Here is a 17,500-nt window from a genome sequence, read left to right as displayed (position 1 = left end):
TATCATGAATAGATCAAAGTACTCCATAACTGTTGTTTTGGAATAGTTGACCCAAAATCTACTATCACACTGAATCCATACACAGAAAGCGAGAATTAAGGTAGCAACATAGTAAATGTTTATCATTCAGTGGAATATCATGTGTTGAACATAACTTACTTTCAATTTATCAGTAAACTACGTGATTGGTAATTGTTTTCCTTAGGTCACGTCATATATTATATCACTCAATACACATGTCACAGGAAAATTACATTATCATAAAATACCTTGTAGGATGTCATAAAATTGAAAAATAAAAAAATACAGATGCATTAAGTGCATGTAAGTACTGACTCTGTGGCGCAATGGTAGCGCGTCTGACTCCAGATCAGAAGGTTGCGTGTTCGAATCACGTCAGGGTAATTGAGGTCGATGGGTTTATGGACTGAAAACGAATTGTGAGCTTAACAATTTTGAACACGAATATCATGAATAGATCAAAGTACTTCATAACTGTTGTTTTGGAATAGTTGACCCAAAATCTACTATCACACTGAATCAATACACAGAAAGCGAGAATTAAGGTAGCAACATAGTAAATGTTTATCATTCAGTGGAATATCATGTGTTGAACATAACTTACTTTCAATTTATCAGTAAACTAAGTGATTGGTAATTGTTTTCCTTAGGTCACGTCATATATTATATCACTCAATACACATGTCACAGGAAAATTACATTATCATAAAATACCTTGTAGGATGACATAAAAATGAAAAATAAAAAAATACAGATGCATAAAGTGCATGTAAGTACTGACTCTGTGGCGCAATGGTAGCGCGTCTGACTCCAGATCAGAAGGTTGCGTGTTCGAATCACGTCAGGGTCATTAAGGCCGATGGGTTTAGGGACTAAAAGCGAATTGTGAGCTTAACAATTTTGAACAGGAATATCATGAATAGATCAAAGTACTCCATAACTGTTGTTTTGGAATAGTTGACCGAAAATCTACTATCACACTGAATCCATACACAGAAAGCGAGAATTAAGGTAGCAACATAGTAAATGTTTATCATTCAGAGCAATATCATGTGTTGAACATAACTTACTTTCAATTTATCAGTAAACTAAGTGATTGGTATATGTTTTCCTTAGGTCACGTCATATATTATATCACTCATTACAAATGTCACAGGAAAATTACATTATCATAAAATACCTTGTAGGATGTCATCAAAATGGAAAATAAATAAAACACAGATGCCTTAAGGGCATGTTAGTACTGACTCTGTGGCGCAATGGTAGCGCGTCTGTCTCCAGTTCAGAAGGTTGCGTGTTCGAATTACGTCAGGGTCATTGAGGTCGATGGGTTTAGGGACTGAAAACGAATTGCGAGCTTAACAATTTTGAACACGAATATCATGAATAGATCAAAGTACTCCATAACTGTTGTTTTGGAATAGTTGACCCAAAATCTACTATCACACTAAATTCATACAAAGAAAGCGCAAATAAAGGTCGCAACATAGTAAATGTTTATCATTCAGAGCAATATCATGTGTTGAACATAACTTACTTTCAATTTATCAGTAAACTAAGTGATTGGTATATGTTTTTCTTAGGTCACGTCATATATTATATCACTCATTACAAATGTCACAGGAAAAGTACATTATCATAAAATACCTTGTAGGATGTCATAAAAATGCAAAATAAAAAAAATACAGATGCATTAAGGGCATGTAAGTACTGACTCTGTGGCGCAATGGTAGCGCGTCTGACTCCAGATCAGAAGGTTGCGTGTTCGAATCACGTCAGGGTCATTAAGGCCGATGGGTTTAGGGACTAAAAGCGAATTGTGAGCTTAACAATTTTCAATAGGAATATAATGAATAGATAAAAGTACTCCATAACTGTTGTTTTTGAATAGTTGACCCAAAATCTACTATCACACTGAATCCATACACAGAAAGCGAGAATTAAGGTAGCAACATAGTAAATGTTTATCATTCAGTGGAATACCATGTGTTGAACATAACTTACTTTCAATTTATCAGTAAACTAAGTGATTGGTAATTGTTTTCCTTAGGTCACGTCATATATTATATCACTCAATACACATGTCACAGGAAAATTACATTATCATAAAATACCTTGTAGGATGTCATAAAAATGGAAAATAAAAGAAATACAGATGCATTAAGAGCATGTAAGTACTGACTCTGTGGCGCAATGGTAGCGCGTCTGACTCCAGATCAGAAGGTTGCGTGTTCGAATCACGTCAGGGTCATTAAGGTCGATGGGTTTATGGACTGAAAACGAATTGTGAGCTTAACAATTTTGAACACGAATATCATGAATAGATCAAAGTACTCCATAACTGTTGTTTTGGAATAGTTGACCCAAAATCTACTATCACACTGAATCCATACACAGAAAGCGAGAATTAAGGTAGCAACATAGTAAATGTTTATCATTCAGTGGAATATCATGTATTGAACATAACTTACTTTCAATTTATCAGTAAACTAAGTGATTGGTAATTGTTTTCCTTAGGTCACGTCATATATTATATCACTCAATACACATGTCACAGGAAAATTACATTATCATGAAATACCTTGTAGGATGTCATAAAATTGAAAAATAAAAAAATACAGATGCATTAAGTGCATGTAAGTACTGACTCTGTGGCGCAATGGTAGCGCGTCTGACTCCAGATCAGAAGGTTGCGTGTTCGAATCACGTCAGGGTAATTGAGGTCGATGGGTTTATGGACTGAAAACGAATTGTGAGCTTAACAATTTTGAACACGAATATCATGAATAGATCAAAGTACTTCATAACTGTTGTTTTGGAATAGTTGACCCAAAATCTACTATCACACTGAATCAATACACAGAAAGCGAGAATTAAGGTAGCAACATAGTAAATGTTTATCATTCAGTGGAATATCATGTGTTGAACATAACTTACTTTCAATTTATCAGTAAACTAAGTGATTGGTAATTGTTTTCCTTAGGTCACGTCATATATTATATCACTCAATACACATGTCACAGGAAAATTACATTATCATAAAATACCTTGTAGGATGACATAAAAATGAAAAATAAAAAAATACAGATGCATTAAGTGCATGTAAGTACTGACTCTGTGGCGCAATGGTAGCGCGTCTGACTCCAGATCAGAAGGTTGCGTGTTCGAATCACGTCAGGGTCATTAAGGCCGATGGGTTTAGGGACTAAAAGCGAATTGTGAGCTTAACAATTTTGAACAGGAATATCATGAATAGATCAAAGTACTCCATAACTGTTGTTTTGGAATAGTTGACCGAAAATCTACTATCACACTGAATCCATACACAGAAAGCGAGAATTAAGGTAGCAACATAGTAAATGTTTATCATTCAGAGCAATATCATGTGTTGAACATAACTTACTTTCAATTTATCAGTAAACTAAGTGATTGGTAATTGTTTTCCTTAGGTCACGTCATATATTATATCACTCAATACACATGCCACAGGAAAATTACATTATCATAAAATACCTTGTAGGATGTCATCAAAATGGAAAATAAATAAAACACAGATGCCTTAAGGGCATGTTAGTACTGACTCTGTGGCGCAATGGTAGCGCGTCTGTCTCCAGTTCAGAAGGTTGCGTGTTCGAATTACGTCAGGGTCATTGAGGTCGATGGGTTTAGGGACTGAAAACGAATTGCGAGGATAACAATTTTGAACACGAATATCATGAATAGATCAAAGTACTCCATAACTGTTGTTTTGGAATAGTTGACCCAAAATCTACTATCACACTAAATTCATACAAAGAAAGCGCAAATAAAGGTCGCAACATAGTAAATGTTTATCATTCAGAGCAATATCATGTGTTGAACATAACTTACTTTCAATTTATCAGTAAACTAAGTGATTGGTATATGTTTTTCTTAGGTCACGTCATATATTATATCACTCATTACAAATGTCACAGGAAAAGTACATTATCATAAAATACCTTGTAGGATGTCATAAAAATGGAAAATAAAAAAATACAGATGCATTAAGGGCATGTAAGTACTGACTCTGTGGCGCAATGGTAGCGCGTCTTACTCCAGATCAGAAGGTTGCGTGTTCGAATCACGTCAGGGTCATTGAGGTCGATGGGTTTATGGACTGAAAACGAATTGTGAGCTTAACAATTTTGAACACGAATATCATGAATAGATCAAAGTACTCCATAATTGTTGTTTTGGAATAGTTGACCCAAAATCTACTATCACACTGAATCCATACACAGAAAGCGAGAATTAAGGTAGCAACATAGTAAATGTTTATCATTCAGTGGAATATCATGTGTTGAACACAACTTACTTTCAATTTATCAGTAAACTAAGTGATTGGTAATTGTTTTCCTTAGGTCACGTCATATATTATATCACTCAATACACATGTCACAGGAAAATTACATTATCATAAAATACCTTGTAGGATGTCATAAAATTGAAAAATAAAAAAATACAGATGCATTAAGTGCATGTAAGTACTGACTCTGTGGCGCAATGGTAGCGCGTCTGACTCCAGATCAGAAGGTTGCGTGTTCGAATCACGTCAGGGTAATTGAGGTCGATGGGTTTATGGACTGAAAACGAATTGTGAGCTTAACAATTTTGAACACGAATATCATGAATAGATCAAAGTACTTCATAACTGTTGTTTTGGAATAGTTGACCCAAAATCTACTATCACACTGAATCAATACACAGAAAGCGAGAATTAAGGTAGCAACATAGTAAATGTTTATCATTCAGTGGAATATCATGTGTTGAACATAACTTACTTTCAATTTATCAGTAAACTAAGTGATTGGTAATTGTTTTCCTTAGGTCACGTCATATATTATATCACTCAATACACATGTCACAGGAAAATTACATTATCATAAAATACCTTGTAGGATGACATAAAAATGAAAAATAAAAAAATACAGATGCATTAAGTGCATGTAAGTACTGACTCTGTGGCGCAATGGTAGCGCGTCTGACTCCAGATCAGAAGATTGCGTGTTCGAATCACGTCAGGGTCATTAAGGCCGATGGGTTTAGGGACTAAAAGCGAATTGTGAGCTTAACAATTTTGAACAGGAATATCATGAATAGATCAAAGTACTCCATAACTGTTGTTTTGGAATAGTTGACCGAAAATCTACTATCACACTGAATCCATACACAGAAAGCGAGAATTAAGGTAGCAACATAGTAAATGTTTATCATTCAGAGCAATATCATGTGTTGAACATAACTTACTTTCAATTTATCAGTAAACTAAGTGATTGGTATATGTTTTCCTTAGGTCACGTCATATATTATATCACTCATTACAAATGTCACAGGAAAATTACATTATCATAAAATACCTTGTAGGATGTCATCAAAATGGAAAATAAATAAAACACAGATGCCTTAAGGGCATGTTAGTACTGACTCTGTGGCGCAATGGTAGCGCGTCTGTCTCCAGTTCAGAAGGTTGCGTGTTCGAATTACGTCAGGGTCATTGAGGTCGATGGGTTTAGGGACTGAAAACGAATTGCGAGCTTAACAATTTTGAACACGAATATCATGAATAGATCAAAGTACTCCATAACTGTTGTTTTGGAATAGTTGACCCAAAATCTACTATCACACTAAATTCATACAAAGAAAGCGCAAATAAAGGTCGCAACATAGTAAATGTTTATCATTCAGAGCAATATCATGTGTTGAACATAACTTACTTTCAATTTATCAGTAAACTAAGTGATTGGTATATGTTTTTCTTAGGTCACGTCATATATTATATCACTCATTACAAATGTCACAGGAAAAGTACATTATCATAAAATACCTTGTAGGATGTCATAAAAATGCAAAATAAAAAAAATACAGATGCATTAAGGGCATGTAAGTACTGACTCTGTGGCGCAATGGTAGCGCGTCTGACTCCAGATCAGAAGGTTGCGTGTTCGAATCACGTCAGGGTCATTAAGGCCGATGGGTTTAGGGACTAAAAGCGAATTGTGAGCTTAACAATTTTCAATAGGAATATAATGAATAGATAAAAGTACTCCATAACTGTTGTTTTTGAATAGTTGACCCAAAATCTACTATCACACTGAATCCATACACAGAAAGCGAGAATTAAGGTAGCAACATAGTAAATGTTTATCATTCAGTGGAATACCATGTGTTGAACATAACTTACTTTCAATTTATCAGTAAACTAAGTGATTGGTAATTGTTTTCCTTAGGTCACGTCATATATTATATCACTCAATACACATGTCACAGGAAAATTACATTATCATAAAATACCTTGTAGGATGTCATAAAAATGGAAAATAAAAGAAATACAGATGCATTAAGAGCATGTAAGTACTGACTCTGTGGCGCAATGGTAGCGCGTCTGACTCCAGATCAGAAGGTTGCGTGTTCGAATCACGTCAGGGTCATTAAGGTCGATGGGTTTATGGACTGAAAACGAATTGTGAGCTTAACAATTTTGAACACGAATATCATGAATAGATCAAAGTACTCCATAACTGTTGTTTTGGAATAGTTGACCCAAAATCTACTATCACACTGAATCCATACACAGAAAGCGAGAATTAAGGTAGCAACATAGTAAATGTTTATCATTCAGTGGAATATCATGTGTTGAACATAACTTACTTTCAATTTATCAGTAAACTAAGTGATTGGTAAATGTTTTCCTTAGGTCACGTCATATATTATATCACTCAATACACATGTCACAGGAAAATTACATTATCATAAAATACCTTGTAGGATGTCATAAAAATGGAAAATAAAAAAATACAGATGCATTAAGGGCATGTAAGTACTGACTCTGTGGCGCAATGGTAGCACGTCTGACTCCAGATCAGGAGGTTGCGTGTTCGAATCACGTCAGGGTCATTAAGGTCGATGGGTTTATGGACTGAAAACGAATTGTGAGCTTAACAATTTTGAACACGAATATCATGAATAGATCAAAGTACTCCATAACTGTTGTTTTGGAATAGTTGACCGAAAATCTACTATCACACTGAATCCATACACAGAAAGCGATAATTAAGGTAGCAACATAGTAAATGTTTATCATTCAGTGGAATATCATGTGTTGAACATAACTTACTTTCAATTTATCAGTAAACTAAGTGATTGGTAATTGTTTTCCTTAGGTCACGTCATATATTATATCACTCAATACACATGTCACAGGAAAATTACATTATCATAAAATACCTTGTAGGATGTCATAAAAATGGAAAATAAAAAAATACAGATGCATTAAGGGCATGTAAGTACTGACTCTGTGGCGCAATGGTAGCGCGTCTGACTCCAGATCAGAAGGTTGCGTCTTCGAATCACGTCAGGGTCATTGAGGTCGATGGGTTTAGGGACTAAAAGCGAATTGTGAGCTTAACAATTTTGAATAGGAATATCATGACTAGATCAAAGTACTCCATAACTGTTGTTTTGGAATAGTTGACCCAAAATCTACTATCACACTGAATCCATACACAGAAAGCGAGAATTAAGGTAGCAACATAGTAAATGTTTATCATTCAGTGGAATACCATGTGTTGAACATAACTTACTTTCAATTTATCAGTAAACTAAGTGATTGGTAATTGTTTTCCTTAGGTCACGTCATATATTATATCACTCAATACACATGTCACAGGAAAATTACATTATCATAAAATACCTTGTAGGATGTCATAAAAATGGAAAATAAAAAAAATACAGATGCATTAAGGGCATGTAAGTACTGACTCTGTGGCGCAATGGTAGCACGTCTGACTCCAGATCAGGAGGTTGCGTGTTCGAATCACGTCAGGGTCATTAAGGTCGATGGGTTTATGGACTGAAAACGAATTGTGAGCTTAACAATTTTGAACACGAATATCATGAATAGATCAAAGTACTCCATAACTGTTGTTTTGGAATAGTTGACCCAAAATCTACTATCACATGGAATCCATACACAGAAAGCGAGAATTAAGGTAGCAACATAGTAAATGTTTATCATTCAGTGGAATATCATGTGTTGAACATAACTTAATTTCAATTTATCAGTAAACTAAGTGATTGGTAATTGTTTTCCTTAGGTCACGTCATATATTATATTACTCAATACACAAATCACAGAAAAATTACATTATCATAAAATACCTTGTAGGATGTCATAAAAATGGAAAATAAAAAAAATACAGATGCATTAAGGGCATGTAAGTACTGACTCTGTGGCGCAATGGTAGCACGTCTGACTCCAGATCAGGAAGTTGCGTGTTCGAATCACGTCAGGATCATTCAGGTCGATGGGTTTATGGACTGAAAACGAATTGTGAGCTTAACAATTTTGAACAGGAATATCATGAATAGATCAAAGTACTCCATAACTGTTGTTTTGGAATAGTTGACCGAAAATCTACTGTCACACTGAATTCATACAAAGAAAGCGACAATAAAGGTCGCAACATAGTAAATGTTTATCATTCAGAGCAATATCATGTGTTGAACATAACTTACTTTCAATTTATCAGTAAACTAAGTGATTGGTATATATTTTCCTTAGGTCACGTCATATATTATATCACTCATTACAAATGTCACAGGAAAATTACATTGTAATGAAATACCTTATAGGATGCCATCAAAATGGAAAATAAAAAAAATACAGATGCATTAAGGGCATGTAAAGTACTGACTCTGTGGCGCAATGGTAGCGCGTCTGACTCCAGATCAGAAGGTTGCATGTTCGAATCTCGTCAGGGTCATTGAGGTCGGTGGGTTTATGGACTGAAAACGAATTGTGAGCTTAACAATTTTGAACAGGAATATCATGAATAGATCAAAGTACTCCGTAACTGTTGTTTTGGAATAGTTGACCCAAAATCTACTATCACACTGAATCCATACACAGAAAGCGATAATTAAGGTAGCAACATAGTAAATGTTTATCATTCAGTGGAATATCATGTGTTGAACATAACTTACTTTCAATTTATCAGTAAAGTAAGTGATTGGTAATTGTTTTCCTTAGGTCACGTCATATATTATATCACTCATTACAAATGTCACAGGAAAAGTACATTATCATAAAATACCTTGTAGGATGTCATAAAAATGCAAAATAAAAAAAATACAGATGCATTAAGGGCATGTAAGTACTGACTCTGTGGCGCAATGGTAGCGCGTCTGACTCCAGATCAGAAGGTTGCGTGTTCGAATCACGTCAGGGTCATTAAGGCCGATGGGTTTAGGGACTAAAAGCGAATTGTGAGCTTAACAATTTTCAATAGGAATATAATGAATAGATAAAAGTACTCCATAACTGTTGTTTTTGAATAGTTGACCCAAAATCTACTATCACACTGAATCCATACACAGAAAGCGAGAATTAAGGTAGCAACATAGTAAATGTTTATCATTCAGTGGAATACCATGTGTTGAACATAACTTACTTTCAATTTATCAGTAAACTAAGTGATTGGTAATTGTTTTCCTTAGGTCACGTCATATATTATATCACTCAATACACATGTCACAGGAAAATTACATTATCATAAAATACCTTGTAGGATGTCATAAAAATGGAAAATAAAAGAAATACAGATGCATTAAGAGCATGTAAGTACTGACTCTGTGGCGCAATGGTAGCGCGTCTGACTCCAGATCAGAAGGTTGCGTGTTCGAATCACGTCAGGGTCATTAAGGTCGATGGGTTTATGGACTGAAAACGAATTGTGAGCTTAACAATTTTGAACACGAATATCATGAATAGATCAAAGTACTCCATAACTGTTGTTTTGGAATAGTTGACCCAAAATCTACTATCACACTGAATCCATACACAGAAAGCGAGAATTAAGGTAGCAACATAGTAAATGTTTATCATTCAGTGGAATATCATGTGTTGAACATAACTTACTTTCAATTTATCAGTAAACTAAGTGATTGGTAAATGTTTTCCTTAGGTCACGTCATATATTATATCACTCAATACACATGTCACAGGAAAATTACATTATCATAAAATACCTTGTAGGATGTCATAAAAATGGAAAATAAAAAAATACAGATGCATTAAGGGCATGTAAGTACTGACTCTGTGGCGCAATGGTAGCACGTCTGACTCCAGATCAGGAGGTTGCGTGTTCGAATCACGTCAGGGTCATTAAGGTCGATGGGTTTATGGACTGAAAACGAATTGTGAGCTTAACAATTTTGAACACGAATATCATGAATAGATCAAAGTACTCCATAACTGTTGTTTTGGAATAGTTGACCGAAAATCTACTATCACACTGAATCCATACACAGAAAAAGATAATTAAGGTAGCAACATAGTAAATGTTTATCATTCAGTGGAATATCATGTGTTGAACATAACTTACTTTCAATTTATCAGTAAACTAAGTGATTGGTAATTGTTTTCCTTAGGTCACGTCATATATTATATCACTCAATACACATGTCACAGGAAAATTACATTATCATAAAATACCTTGTAGGATGTCATAAAAATGGAAAATAAAAAAATACAGATGCATTAAGGGCATGTAAGTACTGACTCTGTGGCGCAATGGTAGCGCGTCTGACTCCAGATCAGAAGGTTGCGTCTTCGAATCACGTCAGGGTCATTGAGGTCGATGGGTTTAGGGACTAAAAGCGAATTGTGAGCTTAACAATTTTGAATAGGAATATCATGACTAGATCAAAGTACTCCATAACTGTTGTTTTGGAATAGTTGACCCAAAATCTACTATCACACTGAATCCATACACAGAAAGCGAGAATTAAGGTAGCAACATAGTAAATGTTTATCATTCAGTGGAATACCATGTGTTGAACATAACTTACTTTCAATTTATCAGTAAACTAAGTGATTGGTAATTGTTTTCCTTAGGTCACGTCATATATTATATCACTCAATACACATGTCACAGGAAAATTACATTATCATAAAATACCTTGTAGGATGTCATAAAAATGGAAAATAAAAAAAATACAGATGCATTAAGGGCATGTAAGTACTGACTCTGTGGCGCAATGGTAGCACGTCTGACTCCAGATCAGGAGGTTGCGTGTTCGAATCACGTCAGGGTCATTAAGGTCGATGGGTTTATGGACTGAAAACGAATTGTGAGCTTAACAATTTTGAACAGGAATATCATGAATAGATCAAAGTACTCCATAACTGTTGTTTTGGAATAGTTGACCCAAAATCTACTATCACATGGAATCCATACACAGAAAGCGAGAATTAAGGTAGCAACATAGTAAATGTTTATCATTCAGTGGAATATCATGTGTTGAACATAACTTAATTTCAATTTATCAGTAAACTAAGTGATTGGTAATTGTTTTCCTTAGGTCACGTCATATATTATATTACTCAATACACAAGTCACAGAAAAATTACATTATCATAAAATACCTTGTAGGATGTCATAAAAATGGAAAATAAAAAAAATACAGATGCATTAAGGGCATGTAAGTACTGACTCTGTGGCGCAATGGTAGCACGTCTGACTCCAGATCAGGAAGTTGCGTGTTCGAATCACGTCAGGATCATTCAGGTCGATGGGTTTATGGACTGAAAACGAATTGTGAGCTTAACAATTTTGAACAGGAATATCATGAATAGATCAAAGTACTCCATAACTGTTGTTTTGGAATAGTTGACCGAAAATCTACTGTCACACTGAATTCATACAAAGAAAGCGACAATAAAGGTCGCAACATAGTAAATGTTTATCATTCAGAGCAATATCATGTGTTGAACATAACTTACTTTCAATTTATCAGTAAACTAAGTGATTGGTATATATTTTCCTTAGGTCACGTCATATATTATATCACTCATTACAAATGTCACAGGAAAATTACATTGTAATGAAATACCTTATAGGATGCCATCAAAATGGAAAATAAAAAAAATACAGATGCATTAAGGGCATGTAAAGTACTGACTCTGTGGCGCAATGGTAGCGCGTCTGACTCCAGATCAGAAGGTTGCATGTTCGAATCTCGTCAGGGTCATTGAGGTCGGTGGGTTTATGGACTGAAAACGAATTGTGAGCTTAACAATTTTGAACAGGAATATCATGAATAGATCAAAGTACTCCGTAACTGTTGTTTTGGAATAGTTGACCCAAAATCTACTATCACACTGAATCCATACACAGAAAGCGATAATTAAGGTAGCAACATAGTAAATGTTTATCATTCAGTGGAATATCATGTGTTGAACATAACTTACTTTCAATTTATCAGTAAAGTAAGTGATTGGTAATTGTTTTCCTTAGGTCACGTCATATATTATATCACTCATTACAAATGTCACAGGAAAAGTACATTATCATAAAATACCTTGTAGGATGTCATAAAAATGCAAAATAAAAAAAATACAGATGCATTAAGGGCATGTAAGTACTGACTCTGTGGCGCAATGGTAGCGCGTCTGACTCCAGATCAGAAGGTTGCGTGTTCGAATCACGTCAGGGTCATTAAGGCCGATGGGTTTAGGGACTAAAAGCGAATTGTGAGCTTAACAATTTTCAATAGGAATATAATGAATAGATAAAAGTACTCCATAACTGTTGTTTTTGAATAGTTGACCCAAAATCTACTATCACACTGAATCCATACACAGAAAGCGAGAATTAAGGTAGCAACATAGTAAATGTTTATCATTCAGTGGAATACCATGTGTTGAACATAACTTACTTTCAATTTATCAGTAAACTAAGTGATTGGTAATTGTTTTCCTTAGGTCACGTCATATATTATATCACTCAATACACATGTCACAGGAAAATTACATTATCATAAAATACCTTGTAGGATGTCATAAAAATGGAAAATAAAAGAAATACAGATGCATTAAGAGCATGTAAGTACTGACTCTGTGGCGCAATGGTAGCGCGTCTGACTCCAGATCAGAAGGTTGCGTGTTCGAATCACGTCAGGGTCATTAAGGTCGATGGGTTTATGGACTGAAAACGAATTGTGAGCTTAACAATTTTGAACACGAATATCATGAATAGATCAAAGTACTCCATAACTGTTGTTTTGGAATAGTTGACCCAAAATCTACTATCACACTGAATCCATACACAGAAAGCGAGAATTAAGGTAGCAACATAGTAAATGTTTATCATTCAGTGGAATATCATGTGTTGAACATAACTTACTTTCAATTTATCAGTAAACTAAGTGATTGGTAAATGTTTTCCTTAGGTCACGTCATATATTATATCACTCAATACACATGTCACAGGAAAATTACATTATCATAAAATACCTTGTAGGATGTCATAAAAATGGAAAATAAAAAAATACAGATGCATTAAGGGCATGTAAGTACTGACTCTGTGGCGCAATGGTAGCACGTCTGACTCCAGATCAGGAGGTTGCGTGTTCGAATCACGTCAGGGTCATTAAGGTCGATGGGTTTATGGACTGAAAACGAATTGTGAGCTTAACAATTTTGAACACGAATATCATGAATAGATCAAAGTACTCCATAACTGTTGTTTTGGAATAGTTGACCGAAAATCTACTATCACACTGAATCCATACACAGAAAGCGATAATTAAGGTAGCAACATAGTAAATGTTTATCATTCAGTGGAATATCATGTGTTGAACATAACTTACTTTCAATTTATCAGTAAACTAAGTGATTGGTAATTGTTTTCCTTAGGTCACGTCATATATTATATCACTCAATACACATGTCACAGGAAAATTACATTATCATAAAATACCTTGTAGGATGTCATAAAAATGGAAAATAAAAAAATACAGATGCATTAAGGGCATGTAAGTACTGACTCTGTGGCGCAATGGTAGCGCGTCTGACTCCAGATCAGAAGGTTGCGTCTTCGAATCACGTCAGGGTCATTGAGGTCGATGGGTTTAGGGACTAAAAGCGAATTGTGAGCTTAACAATTTTGAATAGGAATATCATGACTAGATCAAAGTACTCCATAACTGTTGTTTTGGAATAGTTGACCCAAAATCTACTATCACACTGAATCCATACACAGAAAGCGAGAATTAAGGTAGCAACATAGTAAATGTTTATCATTCAGTGGAATACCATGTGTTGAACATAACTTACTTTCAATTTATCAGTAAACTAAGTGATTGGTAATTGTTTTCCTTAGGTCACGTCATATATTATATCACTCAATACACATGTCACAGGAAAATTACATTATCATAAAATACCTTGTAGGATGTCATAAAAATGGAAAATAAAAAAAATACAGATGCATTAAGGGCATGTAAGTACTGACTCTGTGGCGCAATGGTAGCACGTCTGACTCCAGATCAGGAGGTTGCGTGTTCGAATCACGTCAGGGTCATTAAGGTCGATGGGTTTATGGACTGAAAACGAATTGCGAGCTTAACAATTTTTAACAGGAATATCATGAATAGATCAAAGTACTCCATAACTGTTGTTTTGGAATAGTTGACCCAAAATCTACTATCACATGGAATCCATACACAGAAAGCGAGAATTAAGGTAGCAACATAGTAAATGTTTATCATTCAGTGGAATATCATGTGTTGAACATAACTTAATTTCAATTTATCAGTAAACTAAGTGATTGGTAATTGTTTTCCTTAGGTCACGTCATATATTATATTACTCAATACACAAGTCACAGAAAAATTACATTATCATAAAATACCTTGTAGGATGTCATAAAAATGGAAAATAAAAAAAATACAGATGCATTAAGGGCATGTAAGTACTGACTCTGTGGCGCAATGGTAGCACGTCTGACTCCAGATCAGGAAGTTGCGTGTTCGAATCACGTCAGGATCATTCAGGTCGATGGGTTTATGGACTGAAAACGAATTGTGAGCTTAACAATTTTGAACAGGAATATCATGAATAGATCAAAGTACTCCATAACTGTTGTTTTGGAATAGTTGACCGAAAATCTACTGTCACACTGAATTCATACAAAGAAAGCGACAATAAAGGTCGCAACATAGTAAATGTTTATCATTCAGAGCAATATCATGTGTTGAACATAACTTACTTTCAATTTATCAGTAAACTAAGTGATTGGTATATATTTTCCTTAGGTCACGTCATATATTATATCACTCATTACAAATGTCACAGGAAAATTACATTGTAATGAAATACCTTATAGGATGCCATCAAAATGGAAAATAAAAAAAATACAGATGCATTAAGGGCATGTAAAGTACTGACTCTGTGGCGCAATGGTAGCGCGTCTGACTCCAGATCAGAAGGTTGCATGTTCGAATCTCGTCAGGGTCATTGAGGTCGGTGGGTTTATGGACTGAAAACGAATTGTGAGCTTAACAATTTTGAACAGGAATATCATGAATAGATCAAAGTACTCCGTAACTGTTGTTTTGGAATAGTTGACCCAAAATCTACTATCACACTGAATCCATACACAGAAAGCGATAATTAAGGTAGCAACATAGTAAATGTTTATCATTCAGTGGAATATCATGTGTTGAACATAACTTACTTTCAATTTATCAGTAAAGTAAGTGATTGGTAATTGTTTTCCTTAGGTCACGTCATATATTATATCACTCAATACACATGTCACAGGAAAATTACATTATCATAAAATACCTTGTAGGATGTCATAAAAATGGAAAATAAAAAAATACAGATGCATTAAGGGCATGTAAGTACTGACTCTGTGGCGCAATGGTAGCGCGTCTGACTCCAGATCAGAAGGTTGCGTGTTCGAATCACGTCAGGGTCATTAAGGCCGATGGGTTTAGGGACTAAAAGTGTATTGTGAGCTTAACAATTTTGAATAGGAATATCATGACTAGATCAAAGTACTCCATAACTGTTGTTTTGGAATAGTTGACCCAAAATCTACTATCACACGGAATCCATACACAGAAAGCGAGAATTAAGGTAGCAACATAGTAAATGTTTATCATTCAGTGGAATATCATGTGTTGAACATAACTTACTTTCAATTTATCAGTAAACTAAGTGATTGGTAAATGTTTTCCTTAGGTCACGTCATATATTATATCACTCAATACACATGTCACAGGAAAATTACATTATCATAAAATACCTTGTAGGATGTCATAAAAATGGAAAATAAAAAAATACAGATGCATTAAGGGCATGTAAGTACTGACTCTGTGGCGCAATGGTAGCGCGTCTGACTCCAGATCAGAAGGTTGCGTGTTCGAATCACGTCAGGGTCATTAAGGCCGATGGGTTTAGGAACTAAAAGCGAATTGTGAGCTTAACAATTTTGAATAGGAATATCATGAATAGATCAAAGTACTCCATAACTGTTGTTTTGGAATAGTTGACCGAAAATCTACTGTCACACTGAATTCATACAAAGAAAGCGACAATAAAGGTCGCAACATAGTAAATGTTTATCATTCAGAGCAATATCATGTGTTGAACATAACTTACTTTCAATTTATCAGTAAACTAAGTGATTGGTATATGTTTTCCTTAGGTCACGTCATATATTATATCACTCATTACAAATGTCACAGGAAAATTACATTGTAATGAAATACCTTATAGGATGCCATCAAAATGGAAAATAAAAAAAAATACAGATGCATTAAGGGCATGTAAGTACTGACTCTGTGGCGCAATGGTAGCGCGTCTGACTCCAGATCAGAAGGTTGCGTGTTCGAATCACGTCAGGGTCATTAAGGCCGATGGGTTTATGGACTGAAAACGAATTGTTAGCTTAACAATTTTGAACAGGAATATCATGAATAGATCAAAATACTCCATAACTGTTGTTTTGGAATAGTTGACCGAAAATCTACTGTCACACTGAATTCATACAAAGAAAGCGACAATAAAGGTCGCAACATAGTAAATGTTTATCATTCAGAGCAATATCATGTGTTGAACATAACTTACTTTCAATTTATCAGTAAACTAAGTGATTGGTATATATTTTCCTTAGGTCACGTCATATATTATATCACTCATTACAAATGTCACAGGAAAATTACATTGTAATGAAATACCTTATAGGATGCCATCAAAATGGAAAATAAAAAAAATACAGATGCATTAAGGGCATGTAAGTACTGACTCTGTGGCGCAATGGTAGCACGTCTGACTCCAGATCAGGAAGTTGCGTGTTCGAATCACGTCAGGATCATTAAGGTCGATGGGTTTATGGACTGAAAACGAATTGTGAGCTTAACAATTTTGAACAGGAATATCATGAATAGATCAAAGTACTCTATATATGTTGTTTTCGAATAGTTGACCCAAAATCTACTATTACACTGAATCCATACACAGAAAGCGAGAATTAAGGTAGCAACATAGTAAATGTTTATCATTCAGTGGAATATCATGTATTGAACATAACTTACTTTCAATTTATCAGTAAACTAAGTGATTGGTAATTGTTTTCCTTAGGTCACGTCATATATTATATCACTCAAT

General features: G+C 34.8%; 37 non-coding genes across 37 annotated transcripts; all 37 read left to right on the top strand.

Annotated features, from left to right (window-relative positions):
• The first annotated feature begins 333 nt into the window (after nucleotides 1-333).
• TRNAW-CCA (transfer RNA tryptophan (anticodon CCA)) lies at nucleotides 334-405 on the top strand. Its single transcript has one exon. It is a non-coding gene; the product is annotated as a tRNA-Trp (tRNA).
• A 394-nt stretch (nucleotides 406-799) lies between these two features.
• TRNAW-CCA (transfer RNA tryptophan (anticodon CCA)) lies at nucleotides 800-871 on the top strand. The gene has a single exon. It is a non-coding gene; the product is annotated as a tRNA-Trp (tRNA).
• Nucleotides 872-1,266: 395 nt separating this feature from the next.
• TRNAW-CCA (transfer RNA tryptophan (anticodon CCA)) lies at nucleotides 1,267-1,338 on the top strand. The gene has a single exon. It is a non-coding gene; the product is annotated as a tRNA-Trp (tRNA).
• A 395-nt stretch (nucleotides 1,339-1,733) lies between these two features.
• Nucleotides 1,734-1,805, top strand: TRNAW-CCA (transfer RNA tryptophan (anticodon CCA)). The gene has a single exon. It is a non-coding gene; the product is annotated as a tRNA-Trp (tRNA).
• A 395-nt stretch (nucleotides 1,806-2,200) lies between these two features.
• TRNAW-CCA (transfer RNA tryptophan (anticodon CCA)) lies at nucleotides 2,201-2,272 on the top strand. The gene has a single exon. It is a non-coding gene; the product is annotated as a tRNA-Trp (tRNA).
• Nucleotides 2,273-2,666: 394 nt separating this feature from the next.
• Nucleotides 2,667-2,738, top strand: TRNAW-CCA (transfer RNA tryptophan (anticodon CCA)). The gene has a single exon. It is a non-coding gene; the product is annotated as a tRNA-Trp (tRNA).
• Nucleotides 2,739-3,132: 394 nt separating this feature from the next.
• Nucleotides 3,133-3,204, top strand: TRNAW-CCA (transfer RNA tryptophan (anticodon CCA)). Its single transcript has one exon. It is a non-coding gene; the product is annotated as a tRNA-Trp (tRNA).
• Nucleotides 3,205-3,599: 395 nt separating this feature from the next.
• Nucleotides 3,600-3,671, top strand: TRNAW-CCA (transfer RNA tryptophan (anticodon CCA)). Its single transcript has one exon. It is a non-coding gene; the product is annotated as a tRNA-Trp (tRNA).
• Nucleotides 3,672-4,065: 394 nt separating this feature from the next.
• On the top strand, nucleotides 4,066-4,137 carry TRNAW-CCA (transfer RNA tryptophan (anticodon CCA)). Its single transcript has one exon. It is a non-coding gene; the product is annotated as a tRNA-Trp (tRNA).
• A 394-nt stretch (nucleotides 4,138-4,531) lies between these two features.
• TRNAW-CCA (transfer RNA tryptophan (anticodon CCA)) lies at nucleotides 4,532-4,603 on the top strand. The gene has a single exon. It is a non-coding gene; the product is annotated as a tRNA-Trp (tRNA).
• Nucleotides 4,604-4,997: 394 nt separating this feature from the next.
• TRNAW-CCA (transfer RNA tryptophan (anticodon CCA)) lies at nucleotides 4,998-5,069 on the top strand. The gene has a single exon. It is a non-coding gene; the product is annotated as a tRNA-Trp (tRNA).
• Nucleotides 5,070-5,464: 395 nt separating this feature from the next.
• TRNAW-CCA (transfer RNA tryptophan (anticodon CCA)) lies at nucleotides 5,465-5,536 on the top strand. The gene has a single exon. It is a non-coding gene; the product is annotated as a tRNA-Trp (tRNA).
• A 395-nt stretch (nucleotides 5,537-5,931) lies between these two features.
• Nucleotides 5,932-6,003, top strand: TRNAW-CCA (transfer RNA tryptophan (anticodon CCA)). Its single transcript has one exon. It is a non-coding gene; the product is annotated as a tRNA-Trp (tRNA).
• A 395-nt stretch (nucleotides 6,004-6,398) lies between these two features.
• On the top strand, nucleotides 6,399-6,470 carry TRNAW-CCA (transfer RNA tryptophan (anticodon CCA)). Its single transcript has one exon. It is a non-coding gene; the product is annotated as a tRNA-Trp (tRNA).
• Nucleotides 6,471-6,864: 394 nt separating this feature from the next.
• TRNAW-CCA (transfer RNA tryptophan (anticodon CCA)) lies at nucleotides 6,865-6,936 on the top strand. Its single transcript has one exon. It is a non-coding gene; the product is annotated as a tRNA-Trp (tRNA).
• A 394-nt stretch (nucleotides 6,937-7,330) lies between these two features.
• Nucleotides 7,331-7,402, top strand: TRNAW-CCA (transfer RNA tryptophan (anticodon CCA)). The gene has a single exon. It is a non-coding gene; the product is annotated as a tRNA-Trp (tRNA).
• A 395-nt stretch (nucleotides 7,403-7,797) lies between these two features.
• Nucleotides 7,798-7,869, top strand: TRNAW-CCA (transfer RNA tryptophan (anticodon CCA)). Its single transcript has one exon. It is a non-coding gene; the product is annotated as a tRNA-Trp (tRNA).
• A 395-nt stretch (nucleotides 7,870-8,264) lies between these two features.
• Nucleotides 8,265-8,336, top strand: TRNAW-CCA (transfer RNA tryptophan (anticodon CCA)). The gene has a single exon. It is a non-coding gene; the product is annotated as a tRNA-Trp (tRNA).
• A 396-nt stretch (nucleotides 8,337-8,732) lies between these two features.
• TRNAW-CCA (transfer RNA tryptophan (anticodon CCA)) lies at nucleotides 8,733-8,804 on the top strand. The gene has a single exon. It is a non-coding gene; the product is annotated as a tRNA-Trp (tRNA).
• A 395-nt stretch (nucleotides 8,805-9,199) lies between these two features.
• TRNAW-CCA (transfer RNA tryptophan (anticodon CCA)) lies at nucleotides 9,200-9,271 on the top strand. The gene has a single exon. It is a non-coding gene; the product is annotated as a tRNA-Trp (tRNA).
• A 395-nt stretch (nucleotides 9,272-9,666) lies between these two features.
• TRNAW-CCA (transfer RNA tryptophan (anticodon CCA)) lies at nucleotides 9,667-9,738 on the top strand. Its single transcript has one exon. It is a non-coding gene; the product is annotated as a tRNA-Trp (tRNA).
• Nucleotides 9,739-10,132: 394 nt separating this feature from the next.
• On the top strand, nucleotides 10,133-10,204 carry TRNAW-CCA (transfer RNA tryptophan (anticodon CCA)). Its single transcript has one exon. It is a non-coding gene; the product is annotated as a tRNA-Trp (tRNA).
• Nucleotides 10,205-10,598: 394 nt separating this feature from the next.
• On the top strand, nucleotides 10,599-10,670 carry TRNAW-CCA (transfer RNA tryptophan (anticodon CCA)). The gene has a single exon. It is a non-coding gene; the product is annotated as a tRNA-Trp (tRNA).
• A 395-nt stretch (nucleotides 10,671-11,065) lies between these two features.
• TRNAW-CCA (transfer RNA tryptophan (anticodon CCA)) lies at nucleotides 11,066-11,137 on the top strand. Its single transcript has one exon. It is a non-coding gene; the product is annotated as a tRNA-Trp (tRNA).
• Nucleotides 11,138-11,532: 395 nt separating this feature from the next.
• Nucleotides 11,533-11,604, top strand: TRNAW-CCA (transfer RNA tryptophan (anticodon CCA)). The gene has a single exon. It is a non-coding gene; the product is annotated as a tRNA-Trp (tRNA).
• Nucleotides 11,605-12,000: 396 nt separating this feature from the next.
• TRNAW-CCA (transfer RNA tryptophan (anticodon CCA)) lies at nucleotides 12,001-12,072 on the top strand. The gene has a single exon. It is a non-coding gene; the product is annotated as a tRNA-Trp (tRNA).
• Nucleotides 12,073-12,467: 395 nt separating this feature from the next.
• TRNAW-CCA (transfer RNA tryptophan (anticodon CCA)) lies at nucleotides 12,468-12,539 on the top strand. Its single transcript has one exon. It is a non-coding gene; the product is annotated as a tRNA-Trp (tRNA).
• Nucleotides 12,540-12,934: 395 nt separating this feature from the next.
• On the top strand, nucleotides 12,935-13,006 carry TRNAW-CCA (transfer RNA tryptophan (anticodon CCA)). The gene has a single exon. It is a non-coding gene; the product is annotated as a tRNA-Trp (tRNA).
• A 394-nt stretch (nucleotides 13,007-13,400) lies between these two features.
• TRNAW-CCA (transfer RNA tryptophan (anticodon CCA)) lies at nucleotides 13,401-13,472 on the top strand. Its single transcript has one exon. It is a non-coding gene; the product is annotated as a tRNA-Trp (tRNA).
• Nucleotides 13,473-13,866: 394 nt separating this feature from the next.
• Nucleotides 13,867-13,938, top strand: TRNAW-CCA (transfer RNA tryptophan (anticodon CCA)). The gene has a single exon. It is a non-coding gene; the product is annotated as a tRNA-Trp (tRNA).
• Nucleotides 13,939-14,333: 395 nt separating this feature from the next.
• TRNAW-CCA (transfer RNA tryptophan (anticodon CCA)) lies at nucleotides 14,334-14,405 on the top strand. The gene has a single exon. It is a non-coding gene; the product is annotated as a tRNA-Trp (tRNA).
• A 395-nt stretch (nucleotides 14,406-14,800) lies between these two features.
• On the top strand, nucleotides 14,801-14,872 carry TRNAW-CCA (transfer RNA tryptophan (anticodon CCA)). Its single transcript has one exon. It is a non-coding gene; the product is annotated as a tRNA-Trp (tRNA).
• Nucleotides 14,873-15,268: 396 nt separating this feature from the next.
• TRNAW-CCA (transfer RNA tryptophan (anticodon CCA)) lies at nucleotides 15,269-15,340 on the top strand. The gene has a single exon. It is a non-coding gene; the product is annotated as a tRNA-Trp (tRNA).
• A 394-nt stretch (nucleotides 15,341-15,734) lies between these two features.
• On the top strand, nucleotides 15,735-15,806 carry TRNAW-CCA (transfer RNA tryptophan (anticodon CCA)). Its single transcript has one exon. It is a non-coding gene; the product is annotated as a tRNA-Trp (tRNA).
• Nucleotides 15,807-16,200: 394 nt separating this feature from the next.
• Nucleotides 16,201-16,272, top strand: TRNAW-CCA (transfer RNA tryptophan (anticodon CCA)). The gene has a single exon. It is a non-coding gene; the product is annotated as a tRNA-Trp (tRNA).
• Nucleotides 16,273-16,668: 396 nt separating this feature from the next.
• On the top strand, nucleotides 16,669-16,740 carry TRNAW-CCA (transfer RNA tryptophan (anticodon CCA)). The gene has a single exon. It is a non-coding gene; the product is annotated as a tRNA-Trp (tRNA).
• A 395-nt stretch (nucleotides 16,741-17,135) lies between these two features.
• Nucleotides 17,136-17,207, top strand: TRNAW-CCA (transfer RNA tryptophan (anticodon CCA)). The gene has a single exon. It is a non-coding gene; the product is annotated as a tRNA-Trp (tRNA).
• Nucleotides 17,208-17,500: the final 293 nt, after the last annotated feature.

Source organism: Saccoglossus kowalevskii, chromosome 17 (assembly GCF_978046115.1).
Source record: "Saccoglossus kowalevskii chromosome 17, keSacKowa6.1, whole genome shotgun sequence".
Taxonomy (NCBI): domain Eukaryota; kingdom Metazoa; phylum Hemichordata; class Enteropneusta; family Harrimaniidae; genus Saccoglossus; species Saccoglossus kowalevskii.
The sequence above is the reverse complement of the archived record's forward strand: the minus strand, read 5'-3'. Positions and strand labels throughout refer to the sequence as shown.